This window comes from Dipodomys merriami, unplaced genomic scaffold (genome assembly GCF_024711535.1).
Source record: "Dipodomys merriami isolate MVZ:Mamm:240054 unplaced genomic scaffold, mDipMer1.0.p SCAF_4, whole genome shotgun sequence".
NCBI classification, from domain to species: Eukaryota; Metazoa; Chordata; class Mammalia; order Rodentia; family Heteromyidae; genus Dipodomys; species Dipodomys merriami.
The window spans coordinates 60,851,957-60,872,582 of NW_027205603.1; the positions used below are offsets into that span (position 1 = coordinate 60,851,957).

The window sequence follows — 20,626 nt, forward strand, 5'->3', positions numbered from 1 at the left end:
TCTATCTTTCTTACTCTCTTTCTCCCCCCCCGCTTTTTTTTGTCAGTTGTGGGGCTTGAACTCTGGGCCTGGATCCTGTCCCTCAGCTCTTCAGCTCAAAGCTAGTGCTCTACCACTTGAGCCACAATGCCACTTCTGGTTTTCTGGTAGTTTATTGGAGATCAGAGTCTCAAGGACTTTTCTGCCCTGGCTGGCTTTGAACCGTGATCCTCATTACAGGTGTGAGCCACTGGTGCCTGGCTTCTTTCTCTCTCTCTCTCTCTCCTTCTCCCTTCCTTTCCTTCTCTTCCCTCCCTCCCTTCCTCCCTTCCTGCCTGCCTTCTTTCTTTCTTGCGACGGACCAGCTCGGCCGGAGCACTGGGACCGACGGGATAGGTGGGCAAAGGAGTTGGCGAAGTGACAAACAGACACAGACTCAAAAGAATTGCATCTGAGTGTATCTTTATTGAGGAGAATTAACATTTTTATACAGTGTGTGATTGTGACATAGATTCTTTGTTTATTTAATCACGTAATCAATTTTTTAAAGGCAAAGCATTGATGAATTACATGAAAATTAATGACTATCCCACCAACTGTTTAAGCTAAGTGGTGCGAAACAAGTCTAGCATATTGTTTAATAGAATACGTCATCTATTCAGCCTTTTTATGTTTAATAATTAACAAACCTAAGACAGGGCTGTACTTACATTGTACGCTTTTTAATTTTATCCAACTAATTTCATCTTTATAAGCTCCTGTATAAGGAAATGGTTCTTGGTTGGTTCAGGAAATATGTCACTAACTTTATATTTTGTGTGAAAACACCATCTATTCCCTATAACGTAAGTTGGACTAAACTTAATCATAACTGTTGGGAGAATCTTCCTTTTTCTTTTATAATCAGAGGTCCCTTCTTTTTTAGAACTCTCTAAACTACTGGGATAACTCTTTAACTCTTTTTAACTTAGTTTAGTTCATTGATTTTGTCTGTTGGACATATCTAGAAATTTTAAGTCTCTATCTTTACTATGCATGAGCTGCAAAACCGCTTGTGAAGTTGTAGGAGTTTCTGGAGGCAACGTCACATCAGATGATAGATTGATTGGGGGATTGCCCACATTTAATCTTTGGCCTTAGTCTTTATTACTTAGAGAAGCCATCTCTATTGTACTAAAAAAATACAACATGCTCTGTTCGCGAATCAGTAGAAAAATAGCCAAAACGAGAATAAAGGCAACGAATGTACAGCCAAGAAGAATATAGTAAGAATAAAGGTAGAGGCTATAAAGGTGCAGCCAAGTGTATGGGAAGCCTTGAACCAACACCCCCTTCCTGCAGGCATGCTTCCTTGAAGCTCTTTGTCCAACACAATCTCTCACGCAGACTCCGCAGAAGGTGGGGTGGCACCCACTGGCCACAGAAAGATGTCCACTCAGCTGGAAATACCAGGAACCACTGGAAGTGAAGAAACTTAAGCATTTGACCTTGTTTCTCTGGCCAGAGACTATTCATTGAACTTGCAGTCCCTTATTCTGTTGTCGAGGTCAAATCAGAAGCCATCTATCCACCACAGGCAGCTTTATGGAAGTGCTCCGCCCACCTGCGCTGGCTTCTCTTTGCTGAACCCAGCTAAGGACTCCTTGCAGACACATCTTCATGGCTGCTTTGCCTGCTGTGATCTCTGCTCCTGTCCAAACGCTTGCTTCGGCAGCTTCCTCTCCATTGTGCCTCTCGGACTGGGTTCCCATGGTGGTTGGATACTGAGCTGCTTGTTAGAGGAGAAAACAAGAGTTGTTGTATACAATGGCAGGCCTGAACTGGCCTGGAGGCAGGACAGACGCTCTCCCAGGTGGGACTTGTCAGGGCACAGGGCAGGCATCCTGCCACTGGGCCCTGGGTCACTGTGGTGAGCAGCAGTCACACTGGAACTTCTCTTTCTCAGAGAACAACGGGTTAAGTCTGACCAGATTGTCTTTTTTAGGGAATCCAGTTCTCCACCAACTCCTGGGGGATGCCTGGGGCTTGAGTCTATGCCAGGCTCCACTCCTGTCCAGAACCTTTCATTCCAAAAGTTTCAACCAAGTGTATGTGGCGTGGTACTTTCTTTCTTTCTTTCTTTCTTTCTTTCTTTCTTTCTTTCTTTCTTTCTTTCTTTCTTTCTTTCTTTCTTTCTTTCTTTCTCTCTTTCTCTCTTTCTCTCTTTCTTTCTGTATACTACTGAATGTATAGTACTGCTAGTACTGAAGCTTGAACTCTGGTCCTTGTTTTCTTCCTCAGTTTTGTTTGTTTTTTTTTTTTTAAATCAAATCTAGTGCTCTACCACTTGACCCACAGCTCTACTTCTTGCTTCTTTGGTAGTTTATGAGATGACAGTCTCATAGACTTTCCTTCCCAGGCTGGCTTCAAAACTCAACCCTCAGATCTCAGCCTCCTAAGTAGCTACTCATGAGGCACCAGCACCTGGCGCTGCTTTACTCTTGAAAGGACACATGAGGGCTATCAGAATCAGTTAGCTAGTCCAGGATAATCTTCCACTCCTAAATCCTTCATCCCACCTGCAAAGACCCCCTCCTTCGCTATATGCAATAGTATATTAAGGGGGGCAAGGGTCCCCTCAGTTCCCAATTTTCACGCAGTTTACAGGATTTGAGATTCATGATAAAAAGCATTTCAAGGGTCTCACAAAAGGAGACCCTGATAAAGTCTAAGTTTAGCAGTGGTTGATTTTAGTAAAATGAATGCAGTAGGTTAGAAACAGGGAAGGGAAGAGAAACATCTGCCTCTCACATGAGCGATGGGAGTGAAGAACATTCAAAATTATGTCTCCTAGAGGGATGCTAGTGGCTACTCCTGTAATCCTAGCTATTGAAGAGGCTGAGATCTAAGGACTGTAGTTTGAAGCCAGCCCAGGCAGGAAAAGTCTGTAAGACTCATCTCCAATTAACTACCATACCCTTCCCCCCCCCGCCCCGGCCCCTCCAACACACACACACACAGACAAGTGGATGAGCACAAAAGCTCAGGGACAGTGTTGAGGCCCTGAGTTGAAGCCAGACAGTGTCATATACAGGTGTCATATGTGTGCACACACATGCACACACACACACACACACATACACACACACATATCATGGCTCTTGTGTGAGGGACTTCTGGAATCCACACCTAGACACCTGGTCAGGTCACCTAGCAACCTCTATCCACTTTGCTAGGTTTCCAAGTAGGGACACTGGGCTTAAGGTGGACCTATTGCCCCAAACAGCTAAATGGTTCTTTTTTTTTGGTTGATCATGGGGCCTGCACTCTGGGCGTGGGCGCTGTCCCTCAGATCTTCAGCTCAAGGCTAGTGCTTACCACTTGAGCCATAGCAGCACTTCTGGCCTTTTCTGCTTATGTGGTGCTGAGGAATTGAACCCAGGGCCTCATGCATGCAAGGCAAGTGCTCTACCACTGAGCCACCTTCCCAGCCCCTTAAATGGTTCTTATCATACTTCTAATCCTGCCCAGCATACTGGCAAATAAATTTATTTATTGTCTCTTTACCTATTTAAAGAATCTGCATCCCTGTGTGTGTGTATGTGTGTATATGTGTGTATGTGTGTGTATGTGTGTGTGTATGTGTGTATGTGTGTGTGTGATTGTAATTTAAACCCATGAGCTTGCATTTGTTAGACAGGCATGCTACCACTTCCACCAGTCACAAGTACATAACTTCTTAACATCTAGAAGAAGACAACTATTTCTCGGTTTAGTATCTCCCTGTTCTGTTCATATATTTGACATCTAAAAGGGGAGGAGAGCTTGCTGCTCTGAGTTTAGGGTTTTAATTCCTGAGTCTGGTCCTTCTGATAACTCACTTGTTTACTTTGCTCATCTATCTATCTTGCCTCAGTTGCATGCAGAGGAACTCAGCATTAGGCAGTGGTCAACTGTGGGGATGGGTGGTCATGCTCTTGAAAAGAGGAAAGCACAAAGAAGCCAGCTCACTTAGTCACAGAGGGGAGCAGGGCTGGGAGGGGAAGGGGAGAGGGACACCTGCCCCCCCCACTTCTAGCCCCCCCCCCCCACTTCTAGTCCTGAGAAAGCCAACAGTAGACGGGGGCTCTTGGGGAAGGCCGTCATGCCTGTGTGGAGAGCCTGCAGGACAATAGAAGGCATAAGAACCAGGAATGACCACTGAGCTTGCTGAGCCTGACCCTCAGCACACCTCAGCTGCCCTGCCCCATCCCGCCCTGCCCTGCCCTGCCCTGCCCTGCCCAGGCAGGTTCTGCTGGTGGTGCAGCTCCATAAAGGAGAGATGGAGGAGAATCCTTCTGGCATTCCTCCCTGAGGACCAGGGAGTGCTTTGTGTGGGACCCTGTGTTTCTCCTGCGGTATCTTCCCTGTGCGACCGCTCTGATGGCTCTGTAGAGCTGGAGAGGCAGGCTCAGGGGCAGCATGCCCTACATTGCCTCCAGAGGAGCAGGCAGCAGCAGATCATGTGGAGGTCAGAGGGGGAGGAGGGAGCTCTAGGTTGGCAAGTTAAAGCCAGCATAGGCCCGCAGGATGCTGTGCCTGCCCTTAGTCCCCAACCGTGGAATTGTAAGAAAGTAGGGAGGGGCTGGATGACTGAGTTCAGCAGCTTTATCTGTGCTGGCCCCTTACTGGGGGCGGGGCAGGGGGGGAAGGGCTTTGCTCTCAGTGGTTCAAATAATTTCCCCATGTATCTTGGGTTTTTGTTGTTTTGTAGAGACTTGTGTAATCCAGATTGTGTTTTGTTTTGTTTTGCACTCTCCAGATGTTCTTATAAACTGTCTGAGCTCATAGTTGCTCAGTGGCCACATCATGGCCAGGTATCCCCCGGGCTGAGGAAGGCTATTCACCTGACACTTGCATCAGGCTTGTGGCTTCGCCTTCAGCAGAAACCCTGGGCTCTCCCTTGGCTGGGGCCACGCTTGAGAGGCTCTTCCTGGTCTGGGAGCCCAGTAGGGGAACGGCAAGTGCGGACAAGGTTCAGCCCTGATACCTTATTTTTCAGACATGTAACTCCAGGGTCTCTGCTAACACCTAGCTGGATGGAGCTAGGGGAGGCTGGGCGGGGAGGGGGCGGGGGTAGGCACAGAATCCACATTTCCTTCCAGGTATGCTCTGAGGAGTTGTATGCCTGGGTGCCTTATGCCTGGGTGCCTGGGGAGGGGGGGGGAGGGTCTCAGCTCTGTCTCTCTGGAATCCTCTACCTATTTTTGTTTATTTTTTTGGTGCTGGTCCTGGGGCTTGAACTCAGGGCTTGGGTGCTATCCCTGAGCTTTTCTGCTCAAGGCTAGTCCTCTACCACTTGAGCTACAGCTCCACTTCTGGCTCTTTTGGTAGTTAATTGGAGATAAAAGTCTTACGGACTTTCCTGTCTGGACTGGCTTCAAACCGTGATCCTCAGATCTCAGTCTCCTGAGTAGCTAGGATTACAAGTATGAACCAACAGCACCTGGCTCTACCTATTTTTAACAACTTATTTATTTATTTGTACTGGGGCTTAAACCCAGGGCTTTCTGTATAATTAACTACTTCTCTACTACTGAGCTGTACTTCACCCCTTTTAAATTTTATTTTGAGACAGATTCTAACTGGTCCAGGTTGTCCTCAAACTCACAATTCTTCTGTCTCAGCCTTCCAAGAAGCAGCGATTGTAGGCCTGTACCACTAGGCCCTTTTCTCTAACTGACCAGCTGTCATCACGAATGGCTACTATGGGATGCTAGCAGAGCCAGTGGCCTTGGGTTCGCTTCTGATCTGGTTCTGGGCCTGCACAGAGAGCCTGGTGCCTTACGTCAGACAGCTTCTGCCTTCAGCAGAAAGCCTACGCTGCCCCGTGGTGCTGGCTCTGCGGTAGGTGAGAGGTAGAAGTGAGTCAGATAGGGCGCCACCTCAGAGAGGCTCCTTGAACCGGGGCCCAGTAGATGAATCAGAACTGGAAATCCAATGAGAGAAGTGAGGACAAGGTTCAGCCTTGGTGTCTTCTTATTTGTCAGCTGTGCACCTCGCTTCCCTCCTCGGGGCCTTCCGTCTCCCGATCCCAGGCTCCACTCCCCTTATCTGACAAGCGCTTCTTATCCCTTAGGTGCACGTTGGAGTCTCGCTGATTGCTCTCACGTGTCAGCTGCTCTTGTTTGATAATCTCAAACTTGTGTTCTTTGCTTCTGTCTCACAGGACAGGGAGAGGGCCTGCCTTGTTCCTTTCAACATCCAGTGTCCAGTAAATGTGTACTGAATGAAGAAGAAAGCTGTTCTACAGAAGAGACTGGTGAAGAGGAGGGAATCTCAGAAGGAAGGGGCATCAGGACCCTCAAGACCAGGATTCTCGGCCTGGTGCTCTTCCTTCTTTTTTTATTCACTCTCTTCCTCACTTCTTGTTTGTTGTGTCTCTTAGTGGGGGCTGCTCTCTGGCATAGAGGGCATGGATTTAGGGCTGGCAGGATTTAGATGGTCTTGTGTATCTACTTTCTGTGTAACCAGATGTGTTCGCTTAACTAATGGCTTCCAAATAGAGTCAATTTTGAAAACCTGTGAGTGTAGAAAGGCAAGAAGATGAGCGGGTTAGCCTGGCTTCTCCAGGTGGGCCCTAGATGCAATCCTACGTGTCCTTATAAGATGGAGGAGAGAGTGATTTGATGCAACACAGAAGAGAAGGTAGTGTGACTAGAGAGCCAAAACTGGCGTGGTGTGGCCACAAGTCAAGGAAGCCAGACGCCACCTAAGGCCGGAAGAGGCAAGGAACACGGCGTCTGGATGGGCCCAGCCCTGCCGACACTTTCATGGCAGACTTCTGCTTATGGGATACATTTCTGTTGTGATTTGTTACCGCAGTCCTGGAGACCGAGAAGCAGGGGTGGGGGCGGGGAGAAGCCGAGCTGCCCCTACAGCGGGATAGTCCCTGGCCTCTTACTCCACAAGTGACAAAGTAGTTTCCCGGACCCTCGGACCCGTGGCAGAATGGTGAGAAGAGGCTATGTTGTATTCGGGTTGGGCTAAGAGGATTTTTATAAATCCCAGGAGTTAGAAATGGAAAACTATCCACTAAGGATGTTTACCAGGCAGCTGGGTGCCCAGCCCACTGGGAATGCAGGGAGAACAAAGACAGAGAAGGAAGGCCTTTGCCCAGAGCAACCCACAGCTCGGCAAGCTCCTGGCTGGGCATGTGGTGATGCCAGGCTGGGTGTGTGCAGATGCTGGGCTGGGACTGGAGCTTTTGGGGTGCAGGGATGCTCAAGCCTGTGGGGCTGCCACTATCCAGAGGGCAGGTGCCTTGCTGCACAGGAAAGGACTGGAAGCTGGAGGTTCCCCAGCCAAAGCAGCTACTAGGAGCCACTTGGCTCCAAGGCTCAAGGCCGAGGGCCACTTGGCTCAAGTTTCTCTCAGAGTCAAGAGGAGGGTAGGGGCGGAACTCAGCCTGGAGTCCTGCCTGACCCAAAAGGAAGTTCATGGGGTGAAGTGTGGGGCTGCCAAGCTCCAAGGGGACCTTGGAGGTGTACAGTGTGGGACACAGGGCTGGAAATAGCAGGCCAGAGGGCCATGGCTGGCTGGGAGAAGCCCACAGCCGACACTGTCCCGGGAACAGCTGTTTTGTTTTTTTGTTCTTTTTAAAATCAGTTGTGGGGCTTGAACTCTGGCCCTGAGCGCTGTCCCTCAGCTCTTCAGCTCAAGGCGAGCGCTCTACCACTTGAGCCACAGTGCCACTTCTGGTTTTCTGGTGGTTAATTGGAGATAAAAGTCTCATGGCCTTTCCTGGCCTGGCTGGCTTGAACCGCAACCCTCAGATCTCAGCCTCCTGAGTAGCTAGGATTACAATCGTGAACCACGGGCCCGGCAACAGCTGTCTTCTTAGGCCCATGATTGACTGTCACCTCTGTGTTCACCGGGTCCTGGCAGTGGATGGATGTCTAGAGACAGAGGAGCCTCCAGGCTCCCTCACAGGTGCACAGTTTGGGTGCTGTTGGCCTTGGGCCCAAGGGCTCAGTGGATGGATGGTAATATTATGTGAGCTCTTGCCAGATGCCCTCTCTGGGCACTGGACCACAGAGTGCTACCTGCTCAGCCCAGGGGCTAGTGGCTGTGGCCCTGCCGCATCTTATCTTCATTCTGGGAAAACACAACAACAACAACAAAACCAGTGTTCTGGGAAGAGGGAGAAGTTATCAAATAAGGAAAATCAAGGACTGGGAGACAGCCAGGATTGGAAGCTGGAGGATACTGGTCAGCATTCAGCAAGCAGAACATTCCAGCACTTTTCTGAAAGAGACTTTCCTCAGGGAGAGAAGCTGCTCGTTGGTCTCTTTTGTCACAGGGGTGATGGAGAGGACCCTAAAAATCTGACATGAGGAAACAGTCCCAGCTTCTGTGGACCACATGGTTCTCTGCTCTGTTTCTCATTGTATTGCTGGCCTTACTGTCCCCTCTGTTTTTCCCCTCCTAGTCTTTTCCTTCTCTCTTCCCTCCATTCATTTCATTATGCTATGCCTCCTTGGCTTTCAATACCCTTCTGTAGGAGCCACCAACTCACACTGCCCACCTCCCCTTTTCTAAGATTTTCTCTCTGTATTAGTCTGGATTGCCTTGAACTCTTGCATTCAAGTGATCCTCCGGCCTCAACCGCACGCATGGGCCACAGTCTCTGGAAGTTAATTTTTTTTTAATTCTAGAAAACGTGCATGTTGTTTGTTCTACCTATTGTATGAAGTATTCTGTGGAATTTTCTCCCTCCAAAGTTGAGGCTGAGGAGGCTGAGGTGGGGGGAGGGGGTTGCGCTGACAGTGATTGCCCCAGCCTGTTTGCTAGGCATGGGTCCAAGCGCCCTCCTGTGTGAACTCACCATGTGATCACCTTCTTTCCAGGTGGGCAATGGAGACACAGAGATCAGTTCTCGTCCTAGGTGGCACAGCAGGTAAGTAGAAGAGCTGGACTTCAAGCCCAGCCTGGCCCCGACCCCTCACCCTACGACAATGTTTTCCTGACAGCCTCTGGGAAGCTCTCTCTTATACTTGTTCTAGAATTGCCTGGCAGAATGACATTGGCACTCCTCTTCCAAGTCCCTTTGAAGCCTGGATCTTATGGACAGTGTCTGGACTGGTTGTCCAGGATTAGTTGTCTAGGTCCTGGGAGCATGTGGCCATCTCCCTCCGGATCCTCCGAGGGGTCTGGAGTTGGGTGGGAGGAAGGGGCTTTGGCCCAGGGCCTCCAGAACCATCTGTGTTTTGCAGTGAAATCTCCTTGGGCTGTGTTATCACAACACACTATTTTTGCTCTCGGTTCAGTGCTCCAGGCCTCTTATTTGTCAGGTGCATTCTTTCCGGTTTCAGGGTAAATATGTTGTGTGTGGACTCTGCAGCTGCTATCTTTGTTTCACTTCTAAAAAGAGAATTGAGGGGGAAGTTGCTGGTGATTCACTCATTTCTTCAACAAAGTGCCCCTGGCCGTAGGCCACTGCTGATTCCTTGGGGAAGCCAGAGATGAAATGGGTTTCAGCCCTGTGCGAATGCTCACATCTGCAGTCTAGCACTCAGAATGCTGAGGCAGGAGAATTGTGGGTTCAGAGCCTGCTTGGGCTCCATACTGAGTTCAAGGCCTGCCTGAGCTATACAGTGAGACTCTAAAAAACCAAACCAAAACAAAGCAAAAACTTGGTTCACTAAGATCAGCTCCACCTGCACAGAGGTCACTACAACACCATGCAGGCTGCAGTGTGAAGATGGTCTTCAGGATATGGCAGCTAGTAATCTAGTGACAGTGTCATACAGCAGATGATATATGTCTGAATAAGTCAGTGTGCAGAGACTCCAAATGCCTTATTTACGTAAGACCAATGTTCAGGTGTAATTTCATTTCTCCTGTGTCAGTACAGATGAATGTAGCAATCTTGACTCGTGGAATGGCTCCATTCCACAAGGTCTTTTAGGGACTTAGTCAACTGTACTTTGTTGCCTTGTTTCACCATGTTGAAAGGTGTGTCTTCATCCATATGGCCACATGGGTGTTCCAGCCAGAATGGAGATGCATACTGATGCTTTAAGACCCAGCCCCCCTGGAAAGCAGTCTGGAGGTTCTTCAAAAAACTAAACATAGACCTTCCCTCCAGCCCAACCATACCACTTCTAGGCATCTACCCTGAGCATCATGAACCAGGATATGATAAGGATACCCGTACATCCATGGTCATGGCTACACTATTCACAATAGCCAAGATATGGCTATTATGATGCCCCATAATAGATGAGTGGATCCAAAACAGGTGGTGTATATATATATATATATATATATATATATGTATATATATATATATATATATATATATATATATGAACACAGCAACTAGGAAGAATAAAATAATGTCATTTGCAAGGAAATGGATGGAACTAGAACAAATCATATTAAATGAAGTAAGCCAAGATCAGAGAGGTAAACGGCACGTGTTCTCACTGCTATGCAGAAGTTAGATCTAAAATGCACTGGGATATGACAAATTACTCAGGATTCTAAATACTCACAGTAAGACCAAAAGAGGGTAGTCTTAGGAGAGAATCACAAAGGTGCAGTACCCAGGTGCCTCTTCATATGTATATAAAATAATATACATACTGAAACAAACTCCTAAGATAAGGAAACGAAAGACTTTTTTTTTCTTTTTCGGATGATTCTGTCTTCTTTACCTTATATACAGTGTATTCATGTGCATATCTTCAGGAGGTTGGGGACAAGGGCACTTGAGGAAAAAGGGTGAAAAAGTGCCTCAGTGGAGCGCACTGGACACGGATGGAAGTGAACTATGCAGCTGAGGGGAGAGATGGGAAGGAGGGACTGGGAGAGAATGAAGGAACAGATAACACTGTACGAAAGGAAAGGTACTCGTTATCTGACTCATGTAAATGTATATCACCTCTATCATAACAATAAAGTAAAACAAAAGACCCAGCTCCAAATCCTGCTGGCCAGGTTTTGGTCATCTGGCTGTATCTGGTTATAAGGGAAATTTGGAAATGTAATCTATAGTCAGAAGTGTAATGTGAAAGAAAGGGAAAAAAGGGATATTATCTCTATTACTCTGTTACTCAGAGCTGTGTCTTGATTTAGGAATAGAGTGTTGTTAGGTAGAAATTCAAGTGGGAGAGTACTCCAAGTGCATTCCAGGAAACAGCAGAGGTAAGGAAGACAGAAGATGGAGAAAGTGATTATCAGGCATAATTGGAGTTGATGCTGAGGATGCTGAAATCTATATATGGATGGAAACAGTGAGGCCTTCCCTCCTCCCTCCCTCCCTCCCTCCTTCCTTCCCTCTCTCCTCCCTCCCTCCTTCCCTCTCTCTCCCTCCCTCCCTCCTTCCCTCCCCCCCCTCTTTCTTTCTTGTAGTCCTGGGGTTTGAACTCAGGGTCTAGGCACTGTCCCTGAGCTGCACTGTCCCTGAGCTTCTTTTGTTCAAGGCTGCCACTCTATCACTTGAGCCACAGTGCTACTTCTGGCTTTTTCTGTGTATGTGGTACTGAGGAATTGAACCCAGGGCTTCATATGTGCTAGGCAAGCACTTTACCACTGAGCCACATTCCCAGCCCCAAGGCCTCATTTTTTTTTTTTTTTTGAGCTGCTCAGTAGAGCATGACCCTTGCCACCTATGCCCTGTTATCCAAAACACTTTAACCAATCACACAGGCTGTATGCATACATTCAGTCCTACTCAGGAAATGGAACGGTAAACTGATAGCAATCTAGATCCTATCAAAATCTTGCCTTGTCAAGGATGTGCTGTTTGTCCGGACTTTTCAGCAGTGATTTTTGTATGCATGCCGATGGCAGGAAAGTTCTGTATGTGCCTGTGCTAGCACTTTCCTAGCACAAAACCTCGACGGGGTGTAGTTTCATGTTGAGCCCTTAGAGGAGACGGCCGCATAAAGAACACTTTGGTGTTTCCAATAAAACGTTAGTAAAGCAGGTGTGGTGCACATTCCAGAGTCAGGGACAAGAGGGTCTTGTGTTTGAAGCCAGTCTGGCTACACAGTGAGACACCATCTCAAAGAAAACAACCATTACAACAATAACAACATTTCCTCAACACTATAAAATTGCCCACAATTTCATTCACTGTAGAAGATGGTATTTTTTTTTTCTTTGTGTAAGAATCCACCCAGGTATATCGTGAACTGTGTTGCTCTGTCTTTAGCATTCAACACTTCAGACTTGTATTAAGGCATTGGCTATGGCTAGGGAGTAAGAAGTCCAGGTACTGGAAATGGAAGAGGCACAGTTCCAAATTTCGAAGAGCTCATTGTGGGGCTGTGTGGCAGGTGTGATGGACAGGAAAGTAGCGAGCAAGTGTTGTAAAAGGTGGGACATGGATCTGGAGAGGAAGGTCGAGGCAGGCTTTCTGGAGAGCTTCATCTTGGAGGTTGAATAAAGGTAAGTAATGTGAGGAGTAGTCCAAAGAATATTCCAGGCAGAGGGAACAACTTAACAAAGTCATGTAGAAATGAGAGAGGGTGGGGCCAAGGTGGTTAGGGATCCGTAAGTGGTTCCACGTGGCTGTGTGTTTGGGAGAAGGTAGGAGACACAGCGCTGGAGGCAGGCTAGGGGCCTCGTAGCTATGCTAAGGGGTTTGGGCTTTTGCCAAAGAGTCTGCGCAGTCCTGGCAGATGATTCGGTTCATGTCTGAGAAATGTCATTTACAAAAAGTGTTCATGCAGTGCTACTGTGGGCGGTGGCTTCACACACCCACGGGGCCCTCTCCATACACCCGTGAGGAACATCTGGCCTGGCTCGTGAATGGATGTAAATGCATAGGTATCGACCATCAACAGTCTGATTTTATTGTGGGGTTCAGAGTAAATGGAACCAGCAGGTCAAGGTAAGCCTGCAGCCAAGGTGGGGTAGGGGGTTGAGGGCAGGTCCTTTGTGCCCTGGTGGCCTTGTTTATCCCACAAGTGCCCCCCCCCCCCCTTGTAGGGCTTGAAGTCAGGACCTGAGCACTGTCTCTGAGCTTTTTTGCTCCAGGCTAGCACTCTACCACTTTGAGACATAGCACCACTTCCTGCTTTTGAGTAGTTAATTGGACAGAAGAGTCTCACAGCCTTTTTTTCTGCCTGGGCTGGCTTTGAATCTCGATCCTCAGATCTCAGCCTCTGGAGTAGCTAGGATTATAGATGTGAGCCACCAGTGCCTTGTATGTATGCGGGTGACCTGTGAGCAGCTTGCGCCTCCAGGCTCTTTGACTGCTGCTCACAGGGCTTGTGTGAGTCAGGGGAGACTGCCACCCTGACCCTGCTCCATGTGTTGGTGTGTGCCTCTGGTATACTCTGGGACAGGCTCAGCAGTGATCTGGTGAAGTCTGGAGAGGGCTTGGTGCTCATTTTACTGTCCCCGATGCTGAAAGGGAGGTTTGCAATGGGCTGATGCTGATAAGGGAAAGGGAGGTGCAGGGAAAAAGAAGGCGTACTCAATCACTGATATTTCTTTGGTACAAGGCTAGTGTGATGGGTTGAATTGTGTCCTCTCATAAGATGTATTGGTCCTAACCCCAGTACCTGTGGATGCAACCTAACCTGTAAAAGGGGTCTTTGCAGGTCTAGTTCAGAATCTCCATGTGAGTCAAGAGCCAGTGATTTACATTTGTAATCCTGGCTACTCCGGAGGCTGAGAGCCGAGGATTGTGGTTCAAAGCTAGCCCAAGGAAGGACAAGTCCATGAGATCTTTATTTTATTTTATTTTATTTTATTTGAGAACATACTGTACAGAGGGGTTACAATTACATGGGCAGGATAATGCATACATTTCTTACCAAGCATTGCAGCCTCCTCCTTTGTTTACCCTTCACCTCCCTTCCCAGCCTCCCCCCTCCCAAGTCCATGAGATCTTTTATCTCCAGTTAACCACAAGAAATCTGGAGGTGGAGCTATGGTTCAAGCTGTGGTTCAAGCACACTAGTCTTAAGTGAAAAAGCTGAGACAGTACCTGGGCCTTGGGTTCAAGCCCCAGCACTGAGACCAAAAAAAAAATCTCCATGTAAGACCTTCAGGTTTGCTTGTTTGTTTTTTTTGTCTATCATGGGGCTTGAACTCTGGGCGTGGGCGCTGTCCCTCAGCTCTTCAGCTCAAGGCGAGTGCTCTGCCAATTGAGCTACTGTGCCACTTCCAGTTTTCTGGTGGTTTATTGGAGATAAGAGTCTCACTGTCTTTCCTGCCTGGGCTAGCTTTTTTTTTTTTTGTCGGTCGTGGGACTTGAACTCTGGGCCTGGGCGCTGTCCCTCAGCTCTTCAGCTCAAGGCGAGCACTCTACCACTTGAGCTACAGCGCCACTTCTGGTTTTCTGGTGGTTTATTGAAGATAGGAGTCTCATGGTCTCTCCTGCCCGGGCTGGCTTTGAACCGCGATCCTCAGATCTCAGCCTCCTGAGTAGCTAGGATTACAGGCGTGAGCCACCAGCGCCCAGCTTAAGACCTTCAGGTTTTGAGAGTGAATTCCAAGTCTAGAATCCTCATAAGAGAAAAGGGAGAGCTCTGGTCTCCAGAGAAGCTGGCCATGTGGAAAAGGAGCAGAGATTGAGGAGCTAACAGCCATCATTCCAGAAGGGGAAGAGGCAAGGAAGAATCTTCCCTTAAGACCATGGGGAATCGAGGCCTGCCTACGCCACCATTTGGATGCTGTGGCAGTACGTTCCTAGATTTGATCTTCAGACTCTTAATAGAATTCCTGTCATCATCAATCACCTGGTCTGTGATTATTTGTTGTGGCAGCCACAGGAAAAATACAGCTGGTAAACACAGCAGGCCAGTGTCTCCTGTCCCCACAGCAGACTGCAGTAATCACCCAGTATTCCTTCCTACAAACCAGCACCAGGCCAGCAGCTCTAGAGTGCGCATGCTCTGGGCTACCACCCAGTGTTGACCTTTAGGGCCTCCCACATGTGACCCCTGGGTCAGGGAAAGGGCGTAGGACCCCTGTAAGCAGGAACAGTGATTGCCAGTCTTTGAACATCTCTGGGGACCACTGGACTCTGCTCTGGAGCCAGGCTCCTTCCAATTCTTATCAGTAGCCCAGAAATTGTAGCTTTATCTCCTCTTCTCCCCGCCCCCCCAAAAGGTGAATATATCACCCACAGAGATTTAGGCAGCAAAATCCACCTGAGTGAGTCAATGAAATAAAGGCACCGGTGCCTGGATTGAAGGAGTTATGAAATTCCTGAGGGACCGATGAGATGTGGCCTGGCTGGGTCTTTAAGGAATAGAAATTCTCCAGATAAGGAGAAAGAGACAAGAAAGCATTAATTCTGCAGCTCCTACACCACCTCCATAAGGGGACTTTCGTTATCTTTGTGACTAGGGCTCCTTCTTCACTCCAGACTTCTCCCTGTCCTGCTTTCCAAGCTTATTACTCCACTTTGCAGCATTCAGAAGCACTGGCTATGCTTTTACAAACACAGACTCCTGGACTGTCTCCTAGGCACAATGCCTTAGAATCTCTGAGGACAGGACCTGGTGTCTGCATTATTATTAATATTAATATTATTATTAATTTTACTTGAGGGGTACTGGGGACTGAGCCCAGGACTTTGTGCATGTTAAGCAAGCACTCTAGGCAAGCTAGGGAGTTACATCTCCTAGCCCTGGTATCTGCATTCTTAACAAGAATTCCCACTGGCACCAACTGGGAATTACTGACATCATGGCACTTTCAGCCACCATGGCTAGACTGGTCCAAAGTAGGGATGTACTTTGGGGAGGAGCCCTATTTTCTCCTTGGGAAATTGGTCGTGTGAATGAGGTCCCCATGGCTCTCAGAACACTGTCCTCATCTTCCTAACAAGGCTGTGTCTAGGTGCAGCTCTCATGTGGCACCAGTGAGAAAGGCTTTCCTGTTTACCAGCTGAGCGGCCTTAAGCAAGCTGCCTTCAACCCCTGTCTCCCTGCTCTTCCTGGGAAAGGCAGTCTACCAATAGAGCCCGTTTAAAGGGTCGTTTAGAGGAGGCAGGTGCAGAAAATGCCCCACTTGGCACATAACACGGTGCTTACCAAGTACAACTTCTAAATTAAAAAAAGTTGTGGAGAGCCCAGGCCCTGGTGACACACGCCTACAGTCCTAGCTGCTCAGGAAGCTGAGATCTGTAGATCATGGTTCAAAGCTAACCTAGGCAGAAAGATTCCCGAGACTCATCTCCATTTAAGCAGCAAAAACTCAGGCATGGAGGTATGGCTCACTTGGTAGAAGTGCCAGCTTTGAGTGAAAAAGCCAGGTGAAAGCGCAAGGCTCTGAGTTCAAGCCCTAGTGTGATAAGGAGAAGAAGAAGAAGAAAAAAAAAGATGTAGTTATGTAAGTGCTCATGTGCACGTATGCAAACATGTGCACTCTAATGAAAATTGAGGTGATGACAGGAAAAGAAATATTGGCTAAAATCATAGAAGCTGGAGGCCAGACAGTACAGAGAAGAGACCTCCCTTTAATACTAAATTAAAACAAAAAGATGAGAGAACTTGGGACTCAAGAGTGGAGGCACTTAAAGGTGAAACCTCCCAGCTGGGTGCTGGTGGCTCACGCCTGTAATCCTAGCAACTCAGGAGGCTGAGATCTGAGGATCTTGGTTCAAAGCCAGCCATGGCAGGAAAGTCTGTGCGACTCTTATCTCCAATTAACCACCAGAAAACCAGAAATGGAACTGTGGCTCAAAGTGGTAGAGTGCTAGCCTTGAACACAAAAGCTCAGGAATGGTGGCCAGGCCCTGAGTTCAAGCCCCATGACAGACAACAACAACCTGTATAGTCCAACCTATATTCCTCACCTTCTAGGCAGGGGCAGCTAACTGCTGCCCAGTGGAGATTCTGGGAGGGGGAGCCTTTCCCAAGTCCTCAGGCCAAGATTATGGCCAAACCTGCCCTATTACTTCTGGAAGAGAAGCCATTCCAGCCTTCATCTCTATGGAGGTTTCCAGACCCCATTCTGTGTCTGCTCTCTGGGACAGGCTGCCAAGGAGAGTAGCTTTCCTGGAAGAGCCCTGTGCTGCTGCCTTGTCTGACAGGACCTCTGTAACAGGTGCTGGGAAGTAACACTTGGAGCTGTGTCACACACAAATTTCAAGGAATCATCGTCCATAGCAGACATGCCAAAGTTCAGGATGGATCAGCGCCATCATTACTGCATGCTCCCGGGACAGCCCGGGAACACCAAGTACAGCAGGCAGTTAACAAGTCCTTGGAAGATGATTTATGAAAACAAAATGCATGCAACTGTGAATAGACTAAAAACCATTCTGCTATACACTTTATACAAGTGAATTCTGTGGATACTTTCTCACTAAAATAATGAACTGCTGAAACATGGATGGTTTCTTGGAAGGATTGTTGCTTCTTTTAAAGACACAATCACCAGCCTAGGTGGTTCAGAAATACTGGCCTGTGACCACCCATCAGTACCCCAGAACCAGAACTATCCTTGCCCTGACAAACTTCTTGACTGTCCAAGTGTGTGAGGCTGGAAGTGAGTGTGGTGCTGGCATATCCAGCACTGGAGAAGCAGAGGCAGGAGGATCTTGAGTTCAAAGCTAGCTTCAGCTACATAGAAGACCCTATCCCCAAAATCAAAATTAAAAAAAGAAAAAAAAAGGGTGAAATTGGACAGATCCTAATAGAGCTTAACCATCACCTTCGGGTTTGGATATGCCACTGAATCATGAATAAAAATATCCATCAACCATCAATAATAATAGCTGACATGGATTGAAGAGTTACTGTGTTCAGCCTTGCCTGAGCACATTCAGCTGGTACAAGAACCCCCAAAAGAAGGTACTATAGAGGACCTCCATTTTGCCCTAGAAGAAACAAGCACACTTGGGTTGAATTGCCCAGAGCCAGGAAGCTGAAAAACAGCGAAGGAGAGTTCAAAGTCAAGTTCTAACCTTGGCTTCACTTTTTGAACATCTGGAAAGCTTTAATAACCTTGGACAGGCTTTGATTTGGGGTGTGGCCTGAGCACCAGGCTGTTTTGGTTTTGCTGTAGTGCACCAGGTGATTCTAATAGAAACGGAATCTGCTCTGGGGTCCACATTCTTTCTCCAATAAACTAGCTGTTTACTTCTTCCTAGTACCACACCTGTACCTCAGGTAGCTGCCACTGGCAGTCTGGCGCAATTCCTTCATCTGGGGTTCACTGAAAAGCAATAGGAATTGAAAGGGCTGCGGCTGCAGGCTACATCTAACTCATCAGGCCCTGTCTGATGTATGGTCTCTGTCAGCCTCCCTTCTCCACAGCTGGATACCAGGGTCTTCCTCCTCACCCGCCCAATGCCAGCCTCTCTTCACACATCCCAACCCTTTTATCAATTCTCACCCTGGCACAGTAGATCGAGGCAGTTAGAGCTCATGAGTGTGTGTCAACCACAAGAATTTCGGGTTGGTAATCCATCCAACCCACCCGGTGCTTAGTTCTTCTAAGTAGGCTGTGGACTTTATTCTTGGTATGTGCTGTGGGCCTAGTTAAAGAACTATATACACATCTTCCCAGCTTGTCTGAGCTAAGTCCTTGTTTGCAGCCCTGTTTCCTTCTCAAATGTGGCCAGTATTTTACTCGGGGAAGCTGGAGTCTTGTCTGCTCCTTACCTTTGACAGCCTCTGACCTGCTCCTTGGCCAATCTCCCTTCTCATTACTCCTCTGGGTGTCTTTGAACTGGAGTCCTCCTGGATGCAGCTTCCTATAGATATTCCCTCAGAAGACCCAACCCTTGCCCAGGACCTACATAGCCAGTATTTAAGTCGAATCTGCCTTTCCAAATGCAAGTGTACAGTCCTCTGAAGTAGAGGAAAACCAGATTTAAATAGTACAGGAAATAAAAGGAGAAACTGGAGACTAAGATTAGGACATGTGAAAGGGATGGGGACATCCCGGACTACAAGGCCACTGAACTCTGGGGCTGGTTCTCTTCCTGGCTCTGCACTAAGCTGGCCATGCTGGCTGCCCTCCATTCCATCCTGGGCTGGCTTCCTGTCCCCTCGTGGAGCCAGGAGGCCGAGTCTGCCCCAGCCGGACAGTGTCACTGGGAAAATGGCCTTGTGCCACTGACAATGTGGAATCTTGTGAGACTATTTGTTTTGATGCCCCTGTGCCTGACACATGGTGCTACTTCTGCCTTCCTCCCTCTTAGGATTCCCCCATTGTTCTGTTGACAATGCCTTCAACCCCCCCCCCCCAATGGCTTCTAGTTCTGTGAAGCCTCCTCTTCCTTACCTGAATGTGTTAAGTCGTTGCTGGTCTTGTCATTTCTGGATGCAATTTATAGGACACACATGTGTCCCCACTCCAGAAAATGCTCCTCTTCTGAGATCTGTGCTCTCTTCCTACACCATCTGTCATGTTTAAGATTAGTTCCTCAACTGACACAGAACCCAAAATAACACTGCCTCACTCAACATTTTATCTTTTCAGTTAAAGAAGTCTGAGAGATGGACCACCAGAGAAAGTAGAGTCTTTATAAAGTCCTCAGGACCCCAAACTTCTTTCCCACCCACTTAATGCAGGACACTGGTCCACACAGCCCCACATACAGACCACAAAGCAGTCATCATACCAGAGCTCCAGATTGGCCAAAGAGGGAAGAAGGAAACAACAAAGGAAGGAAGCCAGGTGCTAGTAGCTCACATTTGTAATTCTAGCTACTTAGGAGGCTGAAATCTGACGATGACAGTTTGAAGCCAGCCTGGGCAGAAAAATCTGTGAGACTCTATCTCAGTGAACCACCAAAAACCAGAAGTAGAGGTATAGTTCCAGTAGTTGAGTCCCAGCCTTGAGTGGAAAAATCCAGGCAAGAGCACAAGGTCCTGAGTTCAAGTCCTAGTACTGACACAAAATGGATGGAAGGAGGGAAGGAGAGAAAAAAAAAAGAATGAGAGACATGTATTTGACCCCCAGTTAGGCAACTGGGACAAAAGCCCACATGGCAGGAAACAGAGGAAGGGCATTAAATCACTTTTCTTGTTCCTGCCTGAGGTTATAGGTTCCTAGCTCCCACACACCACGCACCACGCTTAGCCCAAAGGTTGAAGGCGAGTCCTCCCACTTTAGCCCAGGATGGGAGGGGTGCAACCAGACAAGCTCTTACATCCAATTGCAAAGGCCTTCTACAGCTAGCGACTGCTTAACAAATCAAACCGAAGAAACAGCTCTCAAGAGGGAGGGGATTAAGGACCAAATATCTAGTGGGAAAAGACTAAGAACAGACTTTCCATCATGGAGTTACTGGGAGATCCCTTCCCCACTTAGGGAGTCCATTCATTTTTCTTACTTTCATGGTTCTCCTTTTGCCTTCAAATAAACTTACTGTTTACTGTAAACACTTTCCTGCTTTTTTATCCTTTAAAGGGCAGAGAAAGGGACCCAAGTTACTCCTAGACCAGATCAGAAGGGAAGGAAACAGAAGTACCAGAAAGCAGATGCAGGGCCACTCCAAGAGACCAGCTAGGCTGAAATATAAAATGTATTGTTTTGTACCAGTCCTGGGGCTTGAACTTAGAGCCTGGGAGCTATTCCTGAGCTTTTTCTCGAGGCTAGCAACTTGCCACCTGAGCCACAGCACTACTTCTGCCTTTTTTGGTAGTTTAATGGAAATAAAAGTCTCACAGACTTTCCTGCCTTGGGTTGGCTTCAAAGATCT

General features: G+C 47.9%; 1 long non-coding RNA gene across 1 annotated transcript; it reads left to right on the plus strand.

Annotated features, from left to right (window-relative positions):
• Positions 1 to 6,174: 6,174 nt before the first annotated feature.
• On the plus strand, positions 6,175 to 18,019 carry LOC138805877 (uncharacterized). The gene is made up of 3 exons (XR_011365662.1): positions 6,175 to 6,324; positions 8,847 to 8,896; positions 17,017 to 18,019. It is a non-coding gene; the product is annotated as an uncharacterized lncRNA (long non-coding RNA).
• The last annotated feature ends 2,607 nt before the right edge of the window (positions 18,020 to 20,626 follow it).